Raw genomic sequence first — 25,282 nt, forward strand, 5'->3', positions numbered from 1 at the left:
AATCGTTGGAAGTCATAAGACATTACGTGAGTGTAGAAAAAGTTGCAGGTCAGATGTACAAACCATATCGTGTACAAAAGCTTTAAATAAACATGAAACTATTTCTGACAAAATCGCAATATGCTACCGAATGAATTAAAAATTACGGTGATTGTTTACCCTTTTTTTATTTTCGTCATATACAATGTTTTACAAAATTAAATACATCCTAAAAAGATACCATTTTCACAAGAATCAAAATAATTTTACAAAGAAAATTTTTTTCGCAAAAAATGGAAGAATTAAATTCAAATTTTGATTCTACGATATTTTAATAAGGACCATTTTTGAACAACTTCACAAAGGTCAATTTCATCTACTTTATTTTTTGAAAAGAAGAGTAACATCAACGAATTTCAACGATCATCTCCCATTGTAGTGCGCAAAGGGTCGAAAACTATTTTTGATTTTTGGCGATCTTTAAATTTAACAATTATTTCTTCAAACTGGCTCTAGGTCAATAAATTAAATAAGGTCAACGGAGATCGTCATCGGGGAATGAGTTCAGATGTTAATTGGGCAACGTCTAATCAGTTCGAGATGCTGTTGTTGAACTCCTGCTAGGACGGACCTCGCCATACCGAAGGCCGAAAAATGGTTATCGACTCCTGCGACCGTGTCATGTACACAAAAAATTTTTTTGCAATATGCAGCTTGCCGCTCCCTTCAGGATACGGCAAAAATTTCCTTCTGAAAAAGTTAACCCGAGCGTACACATAAGAACACACTTGGGCCGGCTTATCCTTTGTGGAGTTTCCAGGGTACACATCAACACACACTGGAAACGGTCACTCGTTACTTGCGCTACTTTCAGCGTACCCATAAGAACACGCTAAAGATTTGCAATATGTCCAGAGCGTTGTGGAGCAACTGTGCCTTAGTAGGTTGCCTTCAATCTGATTGTCGACGACTAAAAAGGAATGACACAGCCTCCCCTGACCATAACCCTAATTATTTAAAGACTAATGTACTGTGAAACGCCAACTTGGTACATGTCGCCGTTGCCATAAGAACACGGTAAAAGTTTCACAAATGTAACTAAAGTCCTTTTTTTTCTTTTCAGGAAACTGTCAAAGTGTAAGGACAACTTTAAAACTAAAACAAAAAACAAACAAATCGTCTGTGCTATAAGGACTACCCCGTCAGGTGATCGCGAACGCCAGTAAGTAACACAAAAAAAAAATAAAAACAATTTTTAAAGAGCCACCGTGTGCCAAATTAAAATTAAAAAATATATTTTTTATCTCAAACTAAATTTTTTTTTTATCTGAAATGGACGCTTTATCCACGAAAGTTAATGACCTTAATGGGGGCATCAATGCTCTCTTCGAGCAGATTAGGCGGCTTGAGACACGCATTGGGGGTATCACAAGCAACAGTGTTGCTCTGAACCCTAGGCTAGGGGAAATTGAATGCAATAACGCGAGTTTAGAACAAAATCTTGCCAGAATCGATGAGCGATTGGGAAGAGTAGAACAGGGTGGCGCAAGAACGCAGCCACAGGGGGTATTGGCAGCGGTGCGAACACCACTGTCGGAGCAAGTAAGACCTAAAGGATATTGGCAGACTTCCCGACTGCGTAAAGGAGCTGCAAGTTTTTGAAGGCAGCCCTTCTCAAAACATCTCATGGGTTCACAGCGTTGAAGGAATTCTGTCGGACTACGATATCGTCAAGGAAAGGCCCCGATATCGTGCCATCCTGCAACATATTAGGCAGAAAATCCATGGCTTTGCCGATGCAGCACTGGTAGCGTATAATGTTTTCGATAGCGATTGGGTAGAAATAAAAAGGGTACTATCGCTGCATTACGCAGACAAAAGGGACATTAGAACTTTAGAGCACCAACTGAATCAACTAGCTCAGAGAAGTTCAAGACTAGATGAGTTCTACGCAACGGTCAATCATCAGTTGTCTCTAATAGTGAACAAAATCAAGTGCGATGATATAGCCAGGAAACCGTTTCGGTCCTTGTGGAAACGTACCGGAACAGGGCACTCGATGTTTTCATACGGGGTCTCAGTCCAGAATTGTCGCGTATGCTTACAGTGCAGAAGCCAAAAACACTGCCAGAAGCGTGCTCGGCCGGCCTTGACATCCAGAACCTAACGCTAAGGAACACAATAGTCCATGCAAACACTCCAAATAGAGTAGTTGTCCCCACCAATACCTTGTCACAAGTTACTCAGAGACCACCGTTACCTCCTCGTTCACGGTCTACATACAACTGGACGAATCGGAACAATACTCAAGGGAATAGCCGGTCATCCTACAACAGATTCCAAGGCAATCAAGGGACGAACACCGCACCTCCTGGTAGACCCGCAGCTCCAAAACTTGCGGAAAGAATGGAAATGTCCATGACAGCGTTCAAACCAGACAGGTGAACTACATGAACCGACCGACGAATAACAACGCCTTCAAAAGGGGACCTACATCATCGATTGAAAAGATGCCCAAACAGCAGAGGCTCTACAACATGGAATCCAACAGCGCAGATGTAGAAAATTGACCTTCGGCGTATGCTGAATCGACAGAAGACAACTTCCAGCAGGTAAATTTTATGGCGGACGGGCCACCAGCCTATTTCATATGAGGACCACCGCGCCATCCAGTATACCCTATCTTACTTGTTTGACACCAAGCAAAGTAGCCCTAAAGTTCTTAGTTGACACAGGGGCAAATACAAATTTTATAAGACCTGAATTGGCAACTAATACAGTCCCAGTCAATCCATCTTTCTCAGTAACCACCGTAGCAAGACCTATAGTAAAAAACAAAAAAACAGTGGGAGATTTTTCCAAAATGCTGGTAACGAAGCTATGGTGACCTTTTACGCACTTCCTGGTTTAAGCTCGTTTGATGGGATAATAGGCGATGACACCCTCAAAGAACTGGGTGCCGTCATAGACAGGAAAAAACATGTCCTTACAATAGATCCCAATATATGAACTCCGCTCAAAAACAAAGTCCTAGGAAGCCTAAATTTTTTCGAGACTGACAATATACCCGACGCAATTCTCCCAAGCCTAAAAGCCATGATAGAAAAATATTATCATTTGTTCGGTCCACTTAACATCAAAACAAATATTAAAACCACAGTTCGAGCTGAGATAAAGACTACCACGAAAAGTTACCCATATCCTGCAAACATGATGGAAGAGGTAGAAAAACAAATTACTGAGTTGCTTGAAGAAGGAATTGTACGACCATCCAAAAGCCCGTAAAATTCTCCTATTTGGGTAGTTCCAAAAAAACCCAAACCCTCTGGTGGAAAGCAGTATAGAATGGTAGTGGACTTCAAACGTCTGAATGCGGTCACCGTGCCGGACGCCTATCCTATTCCAGATATTAATGCAATGCTGGCCAGTTTAGGGAACGCAAAATATTTCACAACCATAGATCTGACCTCAGGCTTTCACCAAATCACAATGAAAGAAACAGATATACCCAAAACAACGTTTTCAACCATGAATGGAAAGTACGAATTTCTGAGACTACCTTTTGGGTTAAAAAACGCACCGGCTATATTCCAGCGAATGATTGATGACGTCCTTAAAGAGTATATAGGGAGGATATGCTACGTGTATATCGACGACATTATTGTCTTTGGTAAAAGTACCGACGAACATTTAGTAAATTTAGAGATAGTATTTAAACGGCTTGCGGATGCTAATTTGAGAATAAATTTGGAAAAAACTAAGTTTATGAGAACGGAAGTAGAATTTCTGGGATATGTAATCACATCCCACGGGATGAAGGCAGATCCTTCAAAGGTCCAAGCTATAGAGAACCTCTCACCCCCAGAAACGCTTAAGGAACTAAAAAGCTTTTTGGGAATGACGTCGTATTACCGAAAGTTCATTCGAGATTACGCTAAGGTTGCTAAACCCTTGACCAATCTCACACGCGCTGAGAATTCGCAGGTCAAGGCAAACCAATCTAGAAGAGTGCGTATCAAAATGAATTCCGAGGCCCTTCAGGCCTTCGATACCCTAAAAAAACTACTCGTTTCCTCAGATATTCTCGCATTTCCAGATTTCGAAAAAACATGCAACCTTACCACTGACGCTTCAAACTATGCCATTGGTGGGGTGCTATCCCAAGGAGAAACAGGGAAAGTTCGACCCATTGCCTACATCTCAAGATCTTCAGGTAGAACAGAGGAAAACTATGCCACAAACGAGAAGGAAATGTTGGCTATAGTTTGGGCTCTAGAAAACTTGAGATCCTACCTCTATGGGGCGAAAAGAATTTTCATTGGCCACCAGTCTCTCACTTTTGCGTAAGGGAGTCGAAACTATAACGCCAAGTTGAAGAGGTGGAAGGCTAGAATAGAAGATTATAATCACGAATTGATTTACACTCCTGGTAAATCGAATGTCGTGGCGGATGCTTTCTCCAGAATTCCATGCCAGGCAAACCATTTGACAGTACCGTCGGAACCCAACGATGTACAAACAGAAGCTAGAAGTGACGAGGGGACAGCTCACAGTGCTGAACAGGATTCTTCGGACCTTATTCCACACGTATAAGCCGCTTTGAACGTTTCCCGAAACCAAATAATTTTTACGGAGGGGAATGCAATGAATTGTGTTGAAAACCCACATCCAGGATTCACTCGTCATTATGTGAGACTAGATATAATTGCAAAGGCCAGCTTAACCGAAGCCTTGAAGGAACGTCTAAACCCGGCATTCATAAATGGAATAAAGATTCCAGAAAGTTACTTACAACTCCTTCAAGAAGTATATATAGAACATTTCCTTTTATACAAAATTAGGATAACTCAGAGGGTGGTCGATGTTGTGGCCAACGAGGATAGGATTTGCGGTATAATAGAGACAGAACATAGGAGGGCCCATAGAAACTCAAAAGAAAATAGGGAACAAATCTTGGAAAAGTATTATTTTCCCAAAATGGCTAGTAAGATAAAAAATTTCACTTCTAACTGTGAAATCTGCCTTGCTAACAAGTATCATAGGCATCCCGCAGTACCACCAATAAAAGAGACTCCAGCGCCGAAATATACATACGAAATAGTGCATGTGGACATTTTTGAAATTCAAGGGGAGAAATTTTTATCTTGCATAGACAAATTTTCAAAATTTGCCAAGCTTTTTCACATTAAAAATAAAGCATCTGTCACTCTCCGCGCTAAGCTAGCCAAAGTAACCCAAAGTAACACTATTTCAAAACTCCTAAAATGATAGTCACCGACAATGAGAGGGGATTTATGACTCCCTTCGTATGTAACTACATAAGAGGTTTGGGAATCGAACTATATCAGGCTCCAATTCAAAGAAGTGAACTAAACGGCCAGACCGAAAAATTCCACTCTACCATTACTGAGATTTATCGGTGCCTCCGGAAAGAAATTAATAACGCTAGACCAAAGGAATTGGTGTATTTTGCTGTCGATCGTTACAACACAACAATACACTCTGTAACGAAGAGGAAGCCTAGCGACATATTTTTCAACAGAACAGAAAGAATTAACTACCAAGGCCTAACCAACTTCAAAAGCAGGGTCCACAAGGAGATCAGGGAACAAATCAAGAGAAACCAGGAGTTAAGAAATCTTCCATTGAATAAAAAAAGGAAAAGAGCTAAGGAATTTAGGCCAGGAGATGAGGTTTACGTCAGGGATAAACAGATAAAATCAAAACAAAAGGCACTTTACAAAAAGGAAACGGTTGGTAAGGACAATACAGTGACATTGCCCACAGACACTGGCAAAAGGATTCATAAAGCACAGATAAAAAATACGCCAACATGAAAAAAAAATAAGGTCACCACGGGAAGTCAACAATAAAAATATGTCCCAAAAGGGGGTAAGGATTAGTCTTATATATTTAATACTTTAATACTTTCACGCCCCCTTTTTCGTTATACCCAGTTTTTCTGGAGGGGGTAGGGATTGGTCTCATATAACCACTCACCTAATTTCAGTCGTCTAGCCTTAATACTTTCAGATATATTGACTACGAAAAATTCCAGTTGTATGGAAGGTGCCACGCCCCCTTGTCGAAAACTTTTTTATATAGCCTACCATAGATTGACGCACTCAGGGTGTTTAGGCCACAGGCCTAAATATATCTCCCCTCCCTCGTAACATAATTTTCTTAGTTATTTTCCTTCGTTTACTACCACCCACATATGCTTGTGGTCACTAATACACACAGGCATGTGTGAGTGGTAGTACGCATGTATCTTAGACTTTTACCGCTGTGAGCCCGGGAAACCCAACGAAGGAGCTGTATCTCGGGTTCATCGGCTCATGTCGCAAAGAGGCTCGTCCTGTTTGATTCCAGCAGCCAGCAAAGGAACACGCAATCGCCCGTTCACGTAAGTTGTCAATTTCATTAAATATACTTTATAATTTCCGAAAATATATTTAACATTTTCATTTTCACAATCTGTTAATAATTTTCCTTAACACTTGTTGTATTTATACATATTGAATAAAAAACACTGTGAATTTCCTTTTTTTATTAATACGAAATCTTTTTGGTGTTTTTATTTTCTTCCTTTCTTTTCGCCTTAAACTATTTTTTAACAAATACGTGGGTGCGCGCCGTTGCCACCACGCATTTGTTCATGGTCCTTACCACGCCGGTAAGAAGAGCCAATCAATAATAATTACAGTCCACTCAACTCTCTAGGCATTAAAGCAAATATCAGCATACCAAACTCGTGAGAATACACAGGAAAAACCAAAAATTTCAACAGCAAATAACACAACTTTCTTGGTGATACCAGCGATTTTATATCCAATATAAAACAACTGATAAATTTTGGTGGTACCTTTTGGAAACATCCAACAACAAAATTTAATTCACATTCGAGTACTCCGGATCAACGAATTAATAAAGGTACGTGGTTGAAAATATTCCGTGCTAGGAGGGTTTCCCTTTTCACTTTTAATAAAAGTTCTAAATAAAATTACAAATTACAAAGTGACTCTTTATATGTAATAGTGCAAGTGATTTTGTTTTTTTTCTTCGTGAAGTGAGAAGTTTTTACTTTGTGCAAAAATAGAAAAAGGCGCTTAACGCAGTTATTTAAAGTTTGTGCAACACGCCTTGTGACTATCCGGAACAATCCCCCACCAGCGGTAAGATTTTCCGGACACAGCTCAAGGTAGCACAACACTGCTCTAAAGGGTTAACATAACCTCAAACACCGATTTGCGTCACTTTTCTATCTTCACCTTTGCAGGATTTATCTGAAAAAATTCATTTAATCCACTGCACAAAATTCGATTTGGTAAGGTTACTTTTTCAGAAACCTGTAAATTTATTTTAGGCGCACATTTAATTAAATAAAATTTTCTTCCACATAAAAATCGCTTGCACTTATTTACACGGGCAATACGTTTGCAATTTAGTTTGGTGCTATAGTACAAAGTGCACTTAGTTACATACACATATATTGTTGTTGTTGTTTGGGTGGCCAAAAGGCTTATTTCTTGTTCAATTTTTTAAAAATTGAATTATTTTTATTTTTCACTTGCGGCAATACACAAATCAGTTTTTGACTGATCTAATTTTTTGTGATACAAAAGATCACAGCCCTTGGTTAAATTACCAAAAAGTCCATAACGAACGTTCATACATTTCTTTATCTTTTCACTAACACCACTTTCTTCACTAGCCATTACTTATTGGCTTAGACAATTCAGTAGCAAATCTGCATTAGCACATTCCTTAACATTTACGTGGGTGCGCGCCGTTGCCACCACGAAATTGTACTTATCCCACTTGGCACATAAGCCTCTGTACAGTCCTTTTCACGTTAGCCATAACTTATCGGCTTACACAATCAATTGGTAGATTTTTGCATACATACGCATATACCAAATCCTTTCACTTGTCACATTATCACTTCCAAGTTCTGTCCTTTGGCGACATTTTCACTCACTACTCTCTGCAAAGGCAATTTCTGTATAAACTTTTGGGTTTTTATTTTTATCCACAATGGAGACCTATACACGCCAAGCAGATGCAGTGACGGAGTATGAAAATGACTTCAACGACATGTCACCTTCACAACACAGTAAACACTCCCTAATATACCAAAGGGATGAGTTAAAAACTCTGTGGGAAGCTACGAAGGTGACATACGAAAAGCTCTTAGGTTCATCAGAGCTTGATTCAAAGGACTTATCGGCTATCAAGAAGAAGCATAAAATGTGCTATTTCAGCTTCCTAAAGTGTCAGGCGGCAATAGCTGAGCTTTTGGAAAATTTTGAAAAGAAAGATAAGAAAGTAGATGTCTCAGATAATATGGAATATCATGTGAGCCTGCCAGCATGTGATACGGATATTTTCAAAGGTGACTATATTTCATGGCCGTCTTTTAGGGACATGTTCACTGCCATATATATTAATAATAGTAAACTCCATGCGGTGCAAAAACTATACTATTTAAGGCAAAAAACTCAAGGGGAGGCCAAAGAGATAGTGGAACGGTGTTCCTTAACAACAGACGGTTTCGATACAGCGTGGAAAAATTTATGTGACCGATACGAAAACAAACGTATCTTGGTCAATGCCCAATTAAAAATTCTTTTTAGTTTAAAAGCAGTTGAGAGCGAATGCGGTAGCTCCATTAAAAAACTGCAACGTGAAATAAACAATTGTATCTCAGCGCTTCAATGTCACAAGATTGACATATCAAACTGGGATGCAATTCTAACGTATTTGTGCTCCACAAAACTGCCAGAAACCACACTGGCTCTATGGGAACAAACCATAGAAAATAAAACAGAAATTTCAAAATGGGCAGATATGGATAAATTCTTATCCAGCAGATTCCAAACGTTGGAAAATGTCGTAGATATAAGAGGAAATACGGTTTCAAAACCCTCTAAGCCACATGCTTCTCGTTCCTCGGCAGATACATCGTCGAAACGATTAGGGTCCTACCAGGCAAGTGCAACAGTAGCCAAACCTACGTGTAAGATGTGCAAAAGTCCTGCACATCGAATTTCAAAGTGTGAAAAGTTCTTACGTTTAACACCCAATAAACGGTTTGAACAAATTAAGAGCAGCCGTGGGTGTATAAACTGCCTTCCTGCTGGCCATTCGGTGACAAAGTGCACCAGTCAAATGAACTGTGCCACATGTCATTTAAGACATCATACGCTGCTTCATATTTCGAATCAGCCAAAACCAACAAATACTCCTGACACTATCGGAGCATCTTCCTCACGGGAAGCTCAAATACGACGCAATGCTGAAAGAGAAAACGCTCCGATTAATAATGTGAACTCATGTTTCGCAAACACAAATAAAGGGGTATTACTAGGGACAGCTCAGGTCAATATTCGTTTTAATGGTGTTGACTATTCGGCGAGAGCCCTAATAGACTCGGGATCTGAATGTTCATTCATTACCGAGAAACTAAAGCGCAGAATTAATCTGCCATCCAAACGCCTGCATGCCCAAGTTTCGGGCATCAGTAATACAATGTCTGCACAAGTAAAAGAAGCGTGCAACATACAATTGCGGTCACCAACAGACCCATTAATCGAGATCAATACGATCATGCTGGTTGTACCACAATTAACAGGGAATCTTCCAACTTGCCAAATAAACGCAATGACTAGGCAAGCATTCCCTGACTTAGTACTGGCTGACAAAAGATTCTTTGTCAATGAGCCAGTCGACTTAATTCTGGGCGGAGACATATACCCCCAAATTATGCTAGGCGGTATAAGGAAGGACGTGCTAAACACATTAATAGCACAGGAAACGGTGTTCGGTTGGATTTTGACAGGCCGGACAGATGCGATTGTAACAAATAAGAACCTAGTTTCATATTTCAATGAGGTCACTTTAGATAAACAATTGGCGGCTTTTTGGGAGATAGAGGAAATTCAAAAGAAAAGGAGCATCAATAACGATGACACTTACTGCGAGGAGCTATACAAATCCACAACAGTTCGGAACAACGATGGCAAATACGTAGTCTCCTTACCCTTTAGGAAAGAGTTTAACTTAGGCCCCTCATTAAGAAGTGCGTGCTCTCAATTCTATCGCAACGAGACACGACTTGCGAAAAACCCAGTCCTTCAAACGGAATACAATAGAGTTGTATCCGAATATGAAACTTTAGGGCACATGAAACAAATAGGCAATATATCGCCAGACTCAAATGACTGTTACTTCCTACCTCACCATGCTGTTATAAAGGAGGGAAGTACAACGACAAAGGTCAGAGTCGTATTTAATGCATCTTGTCCTACCACTAATGGCAAAAGTCTAAATGATGCCTTATATCCAGGTCCGATTTTTCAATCCGACCTGACAATTCTTATACTACGTTGGCGGCTGTTCAAATACGTATTTAACAGCGACATAGAGAAAATGTATCGCCAAATATGGGTCAATGAAGACCAAACAAAATATCAGCGAATCATATTTCGCAAATGCCCCAAAAACCCAATTAACATTTATGAATTGAAAACGGTAACCTTTAGGGTTAATTGTGCTCCGTATCTTGCGATTCGAACGCTTCACCAACTAGCTGACGACGTGGAGACATCGCATCCAATGGCAGCAGATATACTGCGAAATTGCATGTACGTTGATGACGTACTCGCCGGTGGACACAGCATCGAAATTGCAATCAAGGCAAGGGACGAAATATCATTGGCATTGCAATCGGCAGGTTTCCCGTTGCGAAAATGGACGTCCAACTGCAAGAAAATCCTACAGGGTATACCGAAGCAACACCTATTAAGCGAGGATTTTCTTGAGTTTGAAGACACCAGCATGGTAAAAGCACTCGGTATCAGGTGGAACGCCCATTTCGACTAATTTTACTTCACAGCGAAACCCTTTGACAATAACCACGCCGTAACAAAAGGGTCAATACTTTCTGCGATCGCAAAACTTTTCGACCCTCTTGGCTGGCTGGCACCAGTCGTAATTGTAGCCAAAATAATAATGCAAAATATTTGGTTGGAAGGGACAGGCTGGGATGAAGATGTGTCTGAAACTACTCTACATCGGTGGCAATCATTCATGACGGACTACGAAAAGATCAACGATATACGCATACCGCGATGGGTTCACTACACATTGAAGGACAATATCGAAATACATGGATTCAGCGATGCCTCGGAAAAAGCATATGCCGCCACTGTTTTCCTGAGGGTACAAACAAAGGATCAAGTCTTCACCAACCTGTTGATGGCCAAAACGAGAGTAGCCCGGTCAAAACCATATCATTGCCACGACTGGAACTCTGCGGCGCAGTCCTGTTTGCAGAAATTATAGAGTCGGCCATAGAAAATATGCAACTTTCAAACATTAAAGTAACCCTTTGGACAGATTCGACTATAGTACTGGCATGGATCCGAAAACCACCATGTTCGTAGTCAACGTTTGTGGCACATCGAATAACGAAAATCATCGACAAAGTTGGAGACAAAGTATGGCGGCATGTAGACTCTGCGTCAAACCCTGCAGATTTGGCGAGCAGAGGCCTCCTCGCTTCGGATCTAATCGACAATTCTTTGTGGTGGCAGGGACCTTCTTGGTTACAAGAAGACAACGAAAATTGGCCAACACAAGAAGAAGATTACAATACGAATATGGAGGAAAAGAGGGTGAAAGTTCATACAACTTCGGTCAAAAATAACTTTGATATTCTGGATAGGTTTTCCGATCTACCGAAGGCTTTGCGGGTTATATCCTATATTCTTCGGTTTTTCCAGAATACGCACCCAACAACTAAAGCCTCTTTTAAAAGGGATTCTCATTCAATAGCTCCTGACGAAATAGAAAAAACAACACGAAGATTGATAACAATATGCCAGAGGCAACATTATCAAGAAGAGTACGCAAATTTGAAGTCAGCAAAACTAATAAATGGGAAGAGTGAGATTTTACCCCTGAACCCATATATAGATGAAGAAGGCATCATTAGAACTGGGGGCGGACTGGGGCATCGAAAAACATGTCCCATAATGAAAGTCATCCCATTATTCTTCCTTATACTTGCAGGTTATCCAGACTTATAGTCCAATCCTCCCACGAGACCACCCTGCATGGAGAGAACCAGCTGATGCTGCGTCATATCCGCACTCAGTACTGGATCCCACGTGTTAAAATAATGATACGGTCTGTTATCCACAACTGTAAGGTCTGTACTATTTACAGGAAGCGGACACAAACGCAACTTATGGGTATCCTTCCGAAGGAGCGCACCACCTTTTCTAGGGCCTTCACCAACACTGGGGTAGATTTCGCGGGACCGTTCGATATAAAATCCTACCGAGGGAGGGGATGTCGAATTTCAAAAGGATATGTTTGCCTATTTGTCTGCTTTTCGACGAAAGCCATCCATCTCGAAGCGACAAACGACCTTAGTACCGGGTCCTTCCTAGCTGCCTTCGCCAGATTTGTATCCAGGCGAGGCTGTCCAAAAAACGTTTACTCCGACAATGGTACTAACTTTGTCGGAGCTTCGCGATCGTTACGATCCGAGTTTAAGGCATTTCTGCGGGAAGCAAGGGACGGAACGTTGATTAAATATAGCCATCACATTATAGAATGGCATTTTATACCGCCAAGCGCTCCTCACATGGGAGGTTTGTGGGAAGCGGGGGTAAAAAGTTTTAAGACCCACTTTAAAAAGATCGCGTCCGATCATAAATATACTCTCGAAGAGTTTACAACCCTCTTATGTCGAATTGAGGCCTGCCTCAACTCGAGACCTCTAAGTCCCTCATCCAACGACCCTTCCGACCTGGAGCCGCTTACTCCAGGCCATTTTCTCGTAGGTGGGCATCTTTTAGCTCCACCTGAACTCGACTGTAGTGAAAACCCTGCCTCCATTGTAAACCGATGGCAAAAGATGAAAGCCCTTCATCAGACCTTTTGCAAAAGATGGAAATCGGAATATCTCACCGAGATCCAGAAACGGTATAAATGGAAACATCCACAATCCAACTTAAAACCCGGGGACCTAGTCGTCATCAAGGAGGATAATCTACAACCGAACGAGTGGAAAATGGGGAGAGTCGTCAACACACACCCAGGTTCCGATAGCCGTGTACGTGTTGTTGACGTTCATACAATGAAGGGACAAATTACCCGACCAATCGCGAAACTGGTACTACTTCCGCCCAACGACAACGAAAATGAACTTTAATAGTCCATATTCCTTATTCCCAAATAACCCAGCTCTCGTTCACCCAGAACGAGGCCAACACACCGATATCCCAGCTCCCGTTCCCCCGAACGAAGCCAACAGAACCTTAACTCAGATTCTTTATCTGCCACATAATACGCAATTAAATTAGCCATCACATCCCCCACATATCATATGAACTAAACATCCAAATTTATCAGTACATATTTTTAAATTAAAAACTAATGGTCTTCGGGAGAAAAATGTACCCTATATGTTCTATTGCCAAACTACTAATCAATGAATTACTTTCTAGCAAGATGAATATAATTTTCTGTAAAATAAATGAAATTCATGAAAGGATCTACATAATTTTTAGCTTTTCGTCAATTAAAGTTCATTCTAAATTTGTTATACAGGTTGTAAAAATGTAAAAGTGTAAAATAAATGTTTAAGAAACACAAATCTATACGTTGAGCATGTAATAGTTTTTATATATGAACTAAAAAGTCTTAATAACACATAAAAACAATATTCTCAACTCCTATCAAAGTGTACAGACGAAAAAGGAAATCCTACTACTTACTACTTTGATAAAACAGGACTTGAGTTGATTTTTTGTGACTATAGGATTTTCTGTGCAGAAAAGAAATCCAATCAAATGTCATCATTTAATCATCAATTTGATACCAAAAGGCACCCTATGTGGAAAAAAAAACAAAAAAAAACGCTGCGTACACATCGACAAAATACAAACGTTTTGCCTCTAACATGGCGCACATTGGGTGCCGTATCACGTACAATACCCAAAAAAACAACAAGTACATCGTGCAATTCGACGCGCTCTCGATAGCCATGACTCTGTAGAGGTTGAAACGGCCATATATGCAAGTGGACAGTTTGCCGCTTGATCACGCTCATTCACCATTAGCATATGCGCCAAAATATCAGATATGATTGAATCTTTACAAATACTAGTGCCAATGAAATTAAAACTCATGCCTGTGTTGAAGCACATGCATCACGATTCAAATCCAGCTACTCTATCTATGTCTTAATTTAATTTGACTAGACGATATTCTCGGAAAATAGGGATACGTGTTTTGAATTGAAAATCGTAAATAAGTATTTGCAAAAAGGAAGGAACGAAACTAGGCAAGTGATTAACACTTAACTCGAGCTACATATGCCTGGCGAATGCGCCAGCTTCTGCAACACAAAAGGAAGACTCCAGTATACGAAGGCAGCTGGTAGCAAAGTCCCTGCGCAGCAGCTTAGTCGTTAGCTTGACGTTTGGAGATTGGCACACAAGAAGTAAATAGTCCGAGGTGTTAAGATTTTGTAAGGGCCACCTTTGTTTTTCTTAACGCCGCCAGCGCATACTAATACATACTAAAAACACACCATATATAGATAGCTCAGATGTCATCTACTAACAATGAATCGTTGGTATAAGTTGAAAAAGTCGACTTAATCCGTACGTTATCTGAAGATGAAGCTGTAGCAGCAGGAGCCGCTGCGGTTGCAGCAACGAATATTGAGGATTTTGGTACATCAGTAGGTTCAATGAACGTCAACAAGCTCGTAACACAAGTAGAGATAAACACAATCGGACTGAACAAAACAAAAAAGAAAAAGAGACGACGATGAAGACGACGAGCACACCAATGATACCAACGATGAGCAAAATAATGCCGGGGAGGCATCGGTTGAGGTTGGGGCAAGCGCCAAAAGACATAGTACACATGCTCGTGGCAAAACAGTTGCTCGCTATACCGATTCCGATGGTGACGATGAAGCTGATAATGAAGCTGCGCGCAGCCATGGCGTCGCAAATATTGAGAGTGACCCTTTTAATTCGCTCAATGGGCACTCACATTATAATCAAGCAAGCTATTGCAATCAGCAACAAAACCAGCAACATCTTCTGTTATTAGAAGGAAACACAATGACGCACAACAGTAGCAACAATTACATTACCCCCTCACCACCCAATACACCATCACTGGCACTAGCGCTGAGTAATGGACTTGACGGTAACAAAACTGGTCAGCATCAATGTACAATGAGTAGTGACGGCAGTCAAAGTGGTACGGGGAATGTCAGTAGCACTAGTAGAAGCGCGAGTAGCGTTAGCGTTAGTGGGTATAATCTTAGCGCACGCGGTACACCAAAATATGGCAGTCAAAGAAACATCAAGCAAATTTAAATCGACATACGTTGTCACCATCATTGACGCCACCACCCGTAGCGACTACAGTGGCATCGCGTAATTTGAAACAAACGAAACGAAATCAGCTGGTGGCGTCACATTTCCCAAATATCCAGCAGAAAGTTTTGTTGTAGCTATATTGGATTCACCTGGCTCTCGGCACGTACACTCACTGGTGTACCAGATCAAGTTAATTTGTTGCTTGACGTTTTGAGATCCCCCACCCAATTAGCAGATCCGCAATGCGTACATGCTTGGCAAACAAAAAAAGAAAAAAAGCGATGCACGAACGCAAAGATACGCGTGAACAGTATTTATATCTAAATATTTCATTTAAATTATGCGATCGTCCTTTGACTTGTCATGTTCTGCTACATGAACAACAGGAATCAGTCCAGGATTTATGCCTTACATGCGTTTGTTTGGATGACTATGCAACTGCAAGTCAAGATATGCCAACTATAGCAGCGCTTATGGCCTACGCTGAGGGTGACAAAGAGACTACGGCTGTCATAATGGAAATCGTAAATTTCCACATGGAAGGTTCAATATTTGCATGGTTGGTGATAACGAAAGTGAGCGCGATCTACAAAATTTATGTTGCGGCGTTAAAATTGCTAGTGTCATTCCTCAATTTGTTGATAACTGAGGATATAGAATATCCACCGTGTAATGTCGAAATGATGTGCGATGCTTTGAGTGCACTTGGTTCACATTTTCAATTGCGTAAATTTGCAATCGCCCTTACAGAAGCACTAACAGACATTGCAGTAATGGATGTCGACTCTGAGGTGCAACCGTCAACATCAGCACAAACAGCTCTGAGTGGTACTATTAGAGTTGGGTGTGCAACAGAAACGCGAATTGAGGAGGAAGGAGCTGAATAGCCTTTTCACAAATGGATAATCCAGTACTAATGTGCCTACTCTTTATACTACACAAATTGAATGCTATTATGGATGTTGGTCCTAAACCAGATCAACCACTACCGTTGCTGCAGCCACTACACTCAACCCACAAATAAAACGTCTATAACACCAAAAACACGTTGTTGGGTTATCGGTATTGATGGTTGGCGTTCGCTTCAACAAATTCCAAAATTAAAATGGTGTCTCATAGCAAAGGGTACACCCATCTATAATGAAACTGAACTTGCCTCTGAATTATCAGATACACTTATAAGATGTACGAGTTTTTCTTTCCATGTCGCACACAAAACGGCGCTGCCGTGCTTCCTCCTGGCCCAAAATTATTACGCAAGCTATCTGAATTTGCTTACTTACCACTTATTATACAAGCTTGTCTAACGCACGATCCTAGGTCGTTGGAGCGCGTTGCTATATCACTATGCCAAATTATGGAAGAGAATCCGGAAATGCCGAAAGTTTATTTTACAGGCGTGTTTTGTTTATGCTCACGCACACGGGCAGCAATATACTGCCTGAAATTGACATACATCAAACAGGGATTTCGCCGTGATGAGACATCTCAATCCGGTATTATGCATCGCAGGATTTTAAGTCAATTATTACCAGAGGCAATGCTATGCTTCTGTAAATCATAGACTACAATGGAGATGCAACCGCAATGCCAAGGAATGGAAATATTCCTTATAACAATGGGTTTGTGCCAATTCTTTGCAATATTTGTCATTCTTTCACGAAATTATAGCGTATACATTGCAAGCCAGTGAAATTGTAAACGGTTTATTTAGTTGCAATAGAATATTGGTGCTCTTATCTCCGATGGCACGCAATTTAATGCGCAGTACAATAGCCATTTTTATATAGCAACATCAATGATTGCGCAAATCCGACAATAGGCACCATATAGCGATTTCTGAAAAATAATAAGAAAAATTAATTGATAAAAACCAGATTACGCATTTTAGACGTTTTCTCACCACCGCGTGTTTTATCTCAATGATTTTTTTTCATTCAGGAAATGGAAGAGCGACATCTGCTAGTCAAAATCTCTACACTCCATTTCTGACTGTCAATGCACTGTGTTACCGACATTATGCCTTACGCGTTGCTACACGCAACACATTTCGCGTATTACATATCTCGATCAATCATTCATTTGGTCGAGATTTAAAATACTTAATTCCACGAATCTCAACATTATCGACAATACACGTTAAAAATAATGTTGAATGGTGGACGTGCAACTCTGTAATAACTTTTCAGCCAGGTTTCTAACCGTTCCGTGTTGTGGCAGGCCACTTGTTGTGAAAACAAAGTTCACCACAAATCAAAAATAAATCTTTAGGACTACTTCGGCGACATCTACCCACATAAAATAAATAATAAAATCCCTACAAGGAATTTGGTCACAAAACCTAATCACGCCCATGCAAATGTGACTAGGAATATATCTGTTGAGCTACTAAGCCCTTTTAGCAGCTATGCAAAATCAAGTAAAAGACGCGATTCCGATTTGCACTACTTTATTTCAGAAAAGTTATACAACGAATGACTTAAGAACGATTTTGCGTTTATATTTCGTAATTTACGATGATTCCAATTACAAAAGAATGTGTCCCAAAACTGTTTTTATATATTCTTAAACAATTGTTTTTTTGGAGCTCTAAGTAAATGCATTCCATCCCATATATTGCTTGTGTGGATATACACACATGACGCACATAAATATTTATGCGCCTAATTGTTTTGCATTTAACGTTCATATGTTCATATGTTTCTAATATAGGTTTGTGTGTTACTAATGAGGGAATAGGAAAATATGCAAAAATGTTATCGCACGTATGTACATAAGTTTAAATTGTAATAGTTAGATTAGGGTAGCTCTAAAATTTTGGACTTCAGTATGTGAATATATTCTATTGATTTTCAATGTCGGCTGCTGCTCCGAATATCCTCCTCCCCGTTGAAAGGTTAGGGCTTTCAACAGAATCATTTACTGGAAGGACGCACAGCTTATGCACTGCTCGACGAGTTGTACCAGTAGATGTACGCAGGACTGCCACTCGCACTACCCCATCTTCTCCAGATATTACTTCGATTACGCGTGCTAAGGGCCACCTTAAGGGTGGCGAGTTTTCCTCCTTTAGACAAACGATGTCACCGACTTTAATATTGGCCTGAGGTGTGCGCCATTTGGAGCGTTGTTGAAGAAGAGTTAGATACTCGCGAGACCACCGTTTCCAAAAAACTTGTTGTATGTATGTTGCGCGCTGCCATCGGCCAAGTCGATTATAGTTTAAACTTGTAATGTCTGGTTCAGGAAGAGCTGTCATCGGACCGCCGATTAAAAAATGGCCTGGTGTTAACACATCTAGATCTTCTGGATTTTCTGAAAGAGGTACTAGACGACGCGAATTAATTATAGCGGATATTTGACATACCAATGTACGCAATTCATCGAAGTCAAGCATGAATGAGCCAATGGAACGGTAAAAATGCTGTTTTGCTGTTTTTACGGCCGCTTCCCACAAACCGCCGAAGTGTGGAGAGCGAGGTGGAATGAAGCGCCAATCGAAACCATGCTCAAGACAAAAATTGTGGACTTCTCTGCTGAAATTATCGCTGAGGACTAAGTTTCGCAGCTCGCGGAGCTCATTCTTGGCACCTACGAAGTTTGTGGCGTTATCCGACCAGATACAGCTTGGGATGCCCCGAGTAGCGGTAAATCGTTTTAGTGCATCAATGAATGCACCAGTTGACAGGTATCTTACCAACTCCATCCAGACAGCCTTTGTGGCGAAACATATAAATACGCTAACATAACATTTTTGAGGCGGCTTGTTGCGTACTTCAGACTTGTAATAAAACGGGCCGCAGTAGTCTACACCAGTAACTATGAAAGGACGTGAAGCCTGAATGCGCTCTTTAGGTAGGTCACCCATTATGTGCTGGACGAGTCGTGGCCTAGACCTGCAGCAAATGATGCATTTCTGAAGAACTCGTGAGACGGTTTTGCGTCCACCTATTGGCCAGAACTGCATACGAATGAATGCAAGCAAGGCTTGCGGGCCTGCGTGATCATGTTTTCGATGAAAGTATGTGATTATTGCATTTGTAAGTGGATGGCCTTTTGGTAGAATACATGGGTGGCGCGATTCAAAACTGAGCAACGAATTTTTCAATCTACCGCCTACGCGAATCACTCCGAAGTCACCAAGAAATGGTGATAGCGAAATAATATTGCTGGAAGTCGGGACGCATTTATTGGCTTGCAATGCGGTGTACTCGGGCCAAAGTTGCGCTCTTTGCACTATGCGAACGAGCAATTGTGTACCCTTTCGAATATCCGCAGCCGTGAGCTGGGATGACTTTGGCGCTTGTTTAATATTTAGGAATTTGCTGACATATCCGAAAATCCGCTGCATTGTCGTGAACGAATTGATGTATTTGAAGGACAGCGTAATGTCAATGCGATTATTTTCGACAAGCAATACCCTTTTCCGAACCTCAGGAAGTTTTGGTTGGGAAGCGCACATGCGTGGCCAGCTCTTCTATGTTTCTTGTAAAAATGGTGGGCCGTGCATCCAAAGTTTTGAAATGAGAAGTTCCTTCGGCGTAGCTCCTTTGGATAAAATATCAGCGGGGTTCATTGCTGAAGGAACATAGTGCCACTGCATGCCTTCTGTCAATTGCTGTATGGTGGAAATTCGGTTCGCCTTAAAGACATTGAACTTCGATGGTTCTTCTTGCAGCCACGATAGCACGGTTGAAGAATCCGACCAACAATGAAAAGAACAGTTAAAAATCTTCATTTTTGTAAACTCACCCACAAGCTGTGAGAGCAATGTAGCAGCGCAGAGTTCCAACTTGGGTACGGTAATGGTTTTCAGGGGTGAGACCCGGGCCTTTGAACACAAAAGGTGCATTTGGAAACTGTCATCCTTGATTGATCGAATGTAAGTACAGGCACCGTAGGCTTCAAGGCTTGCATCGCAAAATGCATGAATTTCGGTGATGGCCTCAGGCTGCAAAATATAACGAAGAAATGATAAATATTGCATTTCTGCAAACCCGTTGCAGAAATCGGACCAGGCAGTATCTAACGATTGTGGTAAACTCTCGTCCCATTCAAGCTTGTCTCTCCACATATGTTGAAGAAGAATCTTTGCCCTGGTTAGTGTTGGGCCCATTAGTCCAAGTGGGTCGTAGCACCGAGCTAGAGTAGACAAAGCAGAGCGCTTGGAGTCTTTTCCTAAATCTTGTTGCGGTGTGAAAGAGAATAGTAGGCTGTCCTTAATCGGGTTCCAAATTAAACCCAGTGTTTTGTTGATGTTGCTGCCATCATCGAACTTGAGAAAACTTTCTTTGTCTTCATCTGGAATTTCACAAAGAATGTCGGTATTATTCGAACACCACTTACGCAGCTTGAAACTTCCTTGCGCAAGGAGACTGGCTGTCTGTAACTTGATATTGCGGACTTCTTCCACGGAATCACCACCAGATATCATGTCATCTACGTAGAAATCTCGAAGCAAAGTTTTTGTACCAATAGGATAAGTCGGGGATTCGTCAGTTGCGAGTTGATGCATCGCTCTTATTGCCAGAAATGCAGCAGGTTTGGTTCCGTACGTTACGGTATCCAGCTTATAAATCTGGAATTCTTCAAGCGGAGATTCCCGCCATAATATGCACTGGACCATGTTATCCGGAGGGGTGACGCGGACACACCGATACATTTTGCAAATGTCACCAGTAAGTGCTATAGGAAATGTGCGAAATCTGATTAAAATGTTAAATAATTTTTCTTGAATGGTTGGACCTGCCATGAGCAAGTCGTTCAATGAGAAACCAGAAGTAGTAGCCGCTGAGCCATCGAAGACCACTCTGAGTTTTGTGGTGCTACTGCTATCTTTGATGACACAGTGATGCGGTAAGAAATATTTGTATTTGTGAAAACTATCGTTAGAGACTAAAGACATGTGATTAAGGTCAATATATTCCTTAATGAACTTACTATATTCTGTCTTAAGGTCAGGGTTTCGAGCGAATTTCCTTTCAAGACCTTCGAAGCGTTGACGCGATCTCAAATAAGAATTTCCAAGTACCTCCGGATTCTGTTTGAGGGGCAGACGAACCGAGTATTCGCCTGATGGTAAACGCGAATAATTCTGTTGAAAGTGTGCTTCACAAACGATGTCTTCCTGAGTGGCTTTGGATATGGGTTCGAAGTTTGTTTCAACTTCCCAAAATCGTCGCACTAGATCATCAAGTTTTGAGTCAAGGATGGTGTTGTTTGAAGATTTCTGCTTTCCAATAAAGGATGATAGTTTTGGAGCGCGTTGCCCTCCACCAGACAACACCCATCCGAAGAGAGTCTTTTGGAGCAGAGGTAAGCCGGATGCCAAGCGTATCTGCCCCACACAGAGTAAGTCGAAGAATAGGCCTGCTCCGATGAGCAGATCAATGCGTTCTGATAAGTGGAACCCCGGATCAGCTAGTTGAATGTTAGATGGAATGTTCCACTCACTGGTGCTTACGAAGCACCCAGGCTGATTGTCGGTGATGGTGCGCACCACAACTGCTGTGATATTGTTGAGAACTCTGATATTCGCGACCTTAGTAGGAGCTCCACTGAATAGCCTTCCGTTGAGAAGTTGGCATCTCCGATGCCGGAGACTGTAACCGAAGATTTTGTCTTCAGCATTTGAAGTTGGTTTACGAAGCGAGATGTGATAAAATGTAGTTGGGAGCCAGAATCCAAAAGCGCACGGCAGGGCACGAAAGATCCAGCGCAATTTTTTATGAGAACGACGGCAGTAGCAAGAAGCACAGAATCAGACGGAGAAACCGAGGCATGGGGCAAGGCAGATAACGACGCAGTCATGGCATTGGATTGGCGTGTAACTGGCGGCGAAGACTCGATTTGACCATCAGTTGACGACACTGTTGGGCGGATCAAGTGCAAGAGAGTATGGTGTTTGCACTGGCAATTGCGGCAGGTACCGGATTTGCAGTCCCGCAGTTGATGACCGCGCTTCAGACAGTTTATACAAAGAGCGAGCTTTTTAACTTCTTTAAGTCGTAAGTTCGGAGATAAATTTCCGAAGCGTTGGCAGCTATAAATTGCGTGATCGACCTACTCACAAAACACACAAGAACTTGTTGAGCCCTTTGACGCAACGAAGGATTTCTTTTGGTTTGTACTTACACCTTTGTTCGGTTTCACGACCTGACCAGTCTGTACCTGAGTGGCATGCTCAACATTCTCGAGTGTTCTACAGCGCTTTTCCAAAAAGGCAGCCAGTTGTTCCCATGAAGGTAATTCGCTAACAGAAGAGTTCTCCTCCCATTTAGCTTTTGTTGTTTTGTCGAGCTTCTGAAGTATCAAGTGAATGATGATGTAATCTGATATTTGCCCGTTGGTTGCCAGTGACTGCAATGCTCGTAAATGCGCAGTAACCTTGTCTGTCAACTCTCGAAGTTTGATTGCGTTGGAATCTGCCTTGTCCAGCCCGAATATCTCCCTGATGTGTGCCTGAAAGATAAGACGTTTGTTATCGAAACGCTTGTGTAAGAGCTCTAAAGCGGTTTTGTAATTGGAATCACTTATCTCTAGTGAGCGCACGGTGTCGAGGGCAGCGCCGCTCAAACACGACCGCAGATGCTGCAATTTGTCGATGTTGGTGAGGTCACTATCTTTGTCGATGATTGAGGTGAACATAGATTTGAAATTTGTCCACTCAGTATAAGCGCCGCTAAATTTTGGTAGTGTTAACAGTGGTAAGCGGGAACTATTGGCATTAACAATGATAGATTGCCCCTCGCTGGAGTTCATTTTAAGCGTGGAACAATGTTGCGGGACACTACGTTTGCCAATCTCCCTCTGTATAGTTGCTCTTAGGTTGATTAAGGCGGTGTCGAAATTGGCTGGCAAGTCACTGCTGATAGATTCGGAGTCCAATCCTTCCAAGCTTGTATGGGCGACTGCGAAACTAGATTTTACGTCGGTTATAGACCCCATAGTTGCAGAAAGGCTGTACTCATCCATGCTGCGAAGCTTCTCGGAATTCAATTCGATGGTTATTTGGCCGAGTCTCTCGAATAGAGCTCTTGTTTTCTTCTTTAAGAAAGCTACACGATCGAGGCCTTCTTCCGGCATGATTAGGCCCTTTGTTGAAATAGCAAAAATATGCGTTGCAGATTGAAAGAGAAATACTGTACGCGACTACAAAAGGCGGGCCCGATATGTAAAAATGGTATGCAACCTTAAACTGCAAAGTTTTATGAACCTTTGTTCAGCTCAAAGAAACGGGAAGAAAGTACTGATAAATTACGTGATGTTATCACGTCGGGGTCACCAAATGTTGAGCTACTAAGCCTTTTTAGCAGCTATACAAAATCAAGTAAAAGACGCGATTCCGGATTGCACTACTTTATTTCAGAAAAGTTATACAACGAATGACTTAAGAACTATTTTGCGTTTATATTTCCTAATTTACGATGATTCCAATTACAAAAGAATGTGTCCCAAAACTGTTTTTATATATTCTTAAACAATTGTTTTTTTGGAGCTCTAAGTAAATGCATTCCATCCCATATATTGCTTGTGTGGATATACACACATTACGCACATAAATATTTATGCGCCTAATTGTTTTGCATTTAACGTTCATATGTTCATATGTTTCTACAATAGGTTTGTGTGTTACTAATGAGGGAATAGGAAAATATACAAAAATGTTATCGCACGTATGTACATAAGTTTAAATTGTAATAGTTAGATTAGGGTAGCTCTAAAATTTTGGACTTCAGTATGTGAATATATTCTATTGATTTTCAATGTCGGCTGCTGCTCCGAACAATATCCTATGACCGTAAAATGACTAGTCAAATGACGTGTAATGACTAAAGCACCAGCCACATCGCATGGATGCGTGCTAAAGCCGTTTTTTCTTCGTTTCTTTGCGCGCATAAGTATTCACTTATGGCCTTTAATTTTTATTTCAATTAAATTTTGTTTCTGTAAAATGTTTCTTTTTCCTCTTGCGAGAGTATATGAGAGATCATTTTTTTTTTGGCTTACGCCACCCAAACAACATTCCACCAACCTCAATTTGGGCATGATCAATGATACCAATATTCTTTCAGATCATGACCCGTTACCAAGCCTTATTGGCCAAGTCAGAGGGAGGCGCAAAACGTTTCGACGTTGCTTGACAGCTCTGCGGCAGGGATCATAGCCTTAGGATCTGTGCCCAATATCGAAAAAAATCCCCAGAAGAGAGGTTGCGGGCAGTACTTCTGCATAAGTATTGTCCAAACTGTCTGTCGCCCTTTCACCGCGTGGACAAATGTAACAGCAAGTATCGCTGCAAGAGGTGCCAAGAGAAGCACCACACCACGCTTCATTTAGATGAGCGTCGAGCGGTATGCGACGAGACGACCACAAACGGCGAAGACAACACGTCCGGCGACGCGTTGTCAATCAACCTCTCGGGACCGGCTAAATCCTGGGCTCAGCAGGTGGAAGAAGAAGAGATGGAAGAAGAAAGAGAGAGAGCGGAAAAAGAGCATGCGAAAGCGGAAATGAGGCCGTCAACGAGCAGGAATGGAATGCGCAGTTTCCGACCGCTGTTGCAGCACGAACGAAGGGCGGAGGAAGAGAAAAAAGCTCGAAACCAACAAAATAATTGGCGGCACCGTGAGGTCGGACCCCATCGAAACTCAGCTAAATCGTCAAAACTCGCAAGGCACCAACGGCGAAAGAAATCGACGCCATACTCTCTTGAAGCCCAAAGTACAATGAAGTTAACGCGCGACACGCCGGAAAGCTTCCGAACAGGGCGGCTGATCCGCAATTCTACCGCTCATCACCGATACGGCTTACACTCGGCGCTGACATTTACGCCGAAGTGATGGTGAGCGGACCACCGGCATCGACAGTTGGCGGTCTCCTAACCC

At 41.6% G+C, this 25,282-nt stretch overlaps 1 pseudogene; it reads left to right on the forward strand.

Moving 5' to 3' along the window:
* Positions 1-2,385: 2,385 nt before the first annotated feature.
* On the forward strand, positions 2,386-16,419 carry LOC137235073 (integrator complex subunit 7-like; annotated as a pseudogene).
* The last annotated feature ends 8,863 nt before the right edge of the window (positions 16,420-25,282 follow it).

Source organism: Eurosta solidaginis, chromosome X (assembly GCF_040869045.1).
Source record: "Eurosta solidaginis isolate ZX-2024a chromosome X, ASM4086904v1, whole genome shotgun sequence".
Taxonomy (NCBI): domain Eukaryota; kingdom Metazoa; phylum Arthropoda; class Insecta; order Diptera; family Tephritidae; genus Eurosta; species Eurosta solidaginis.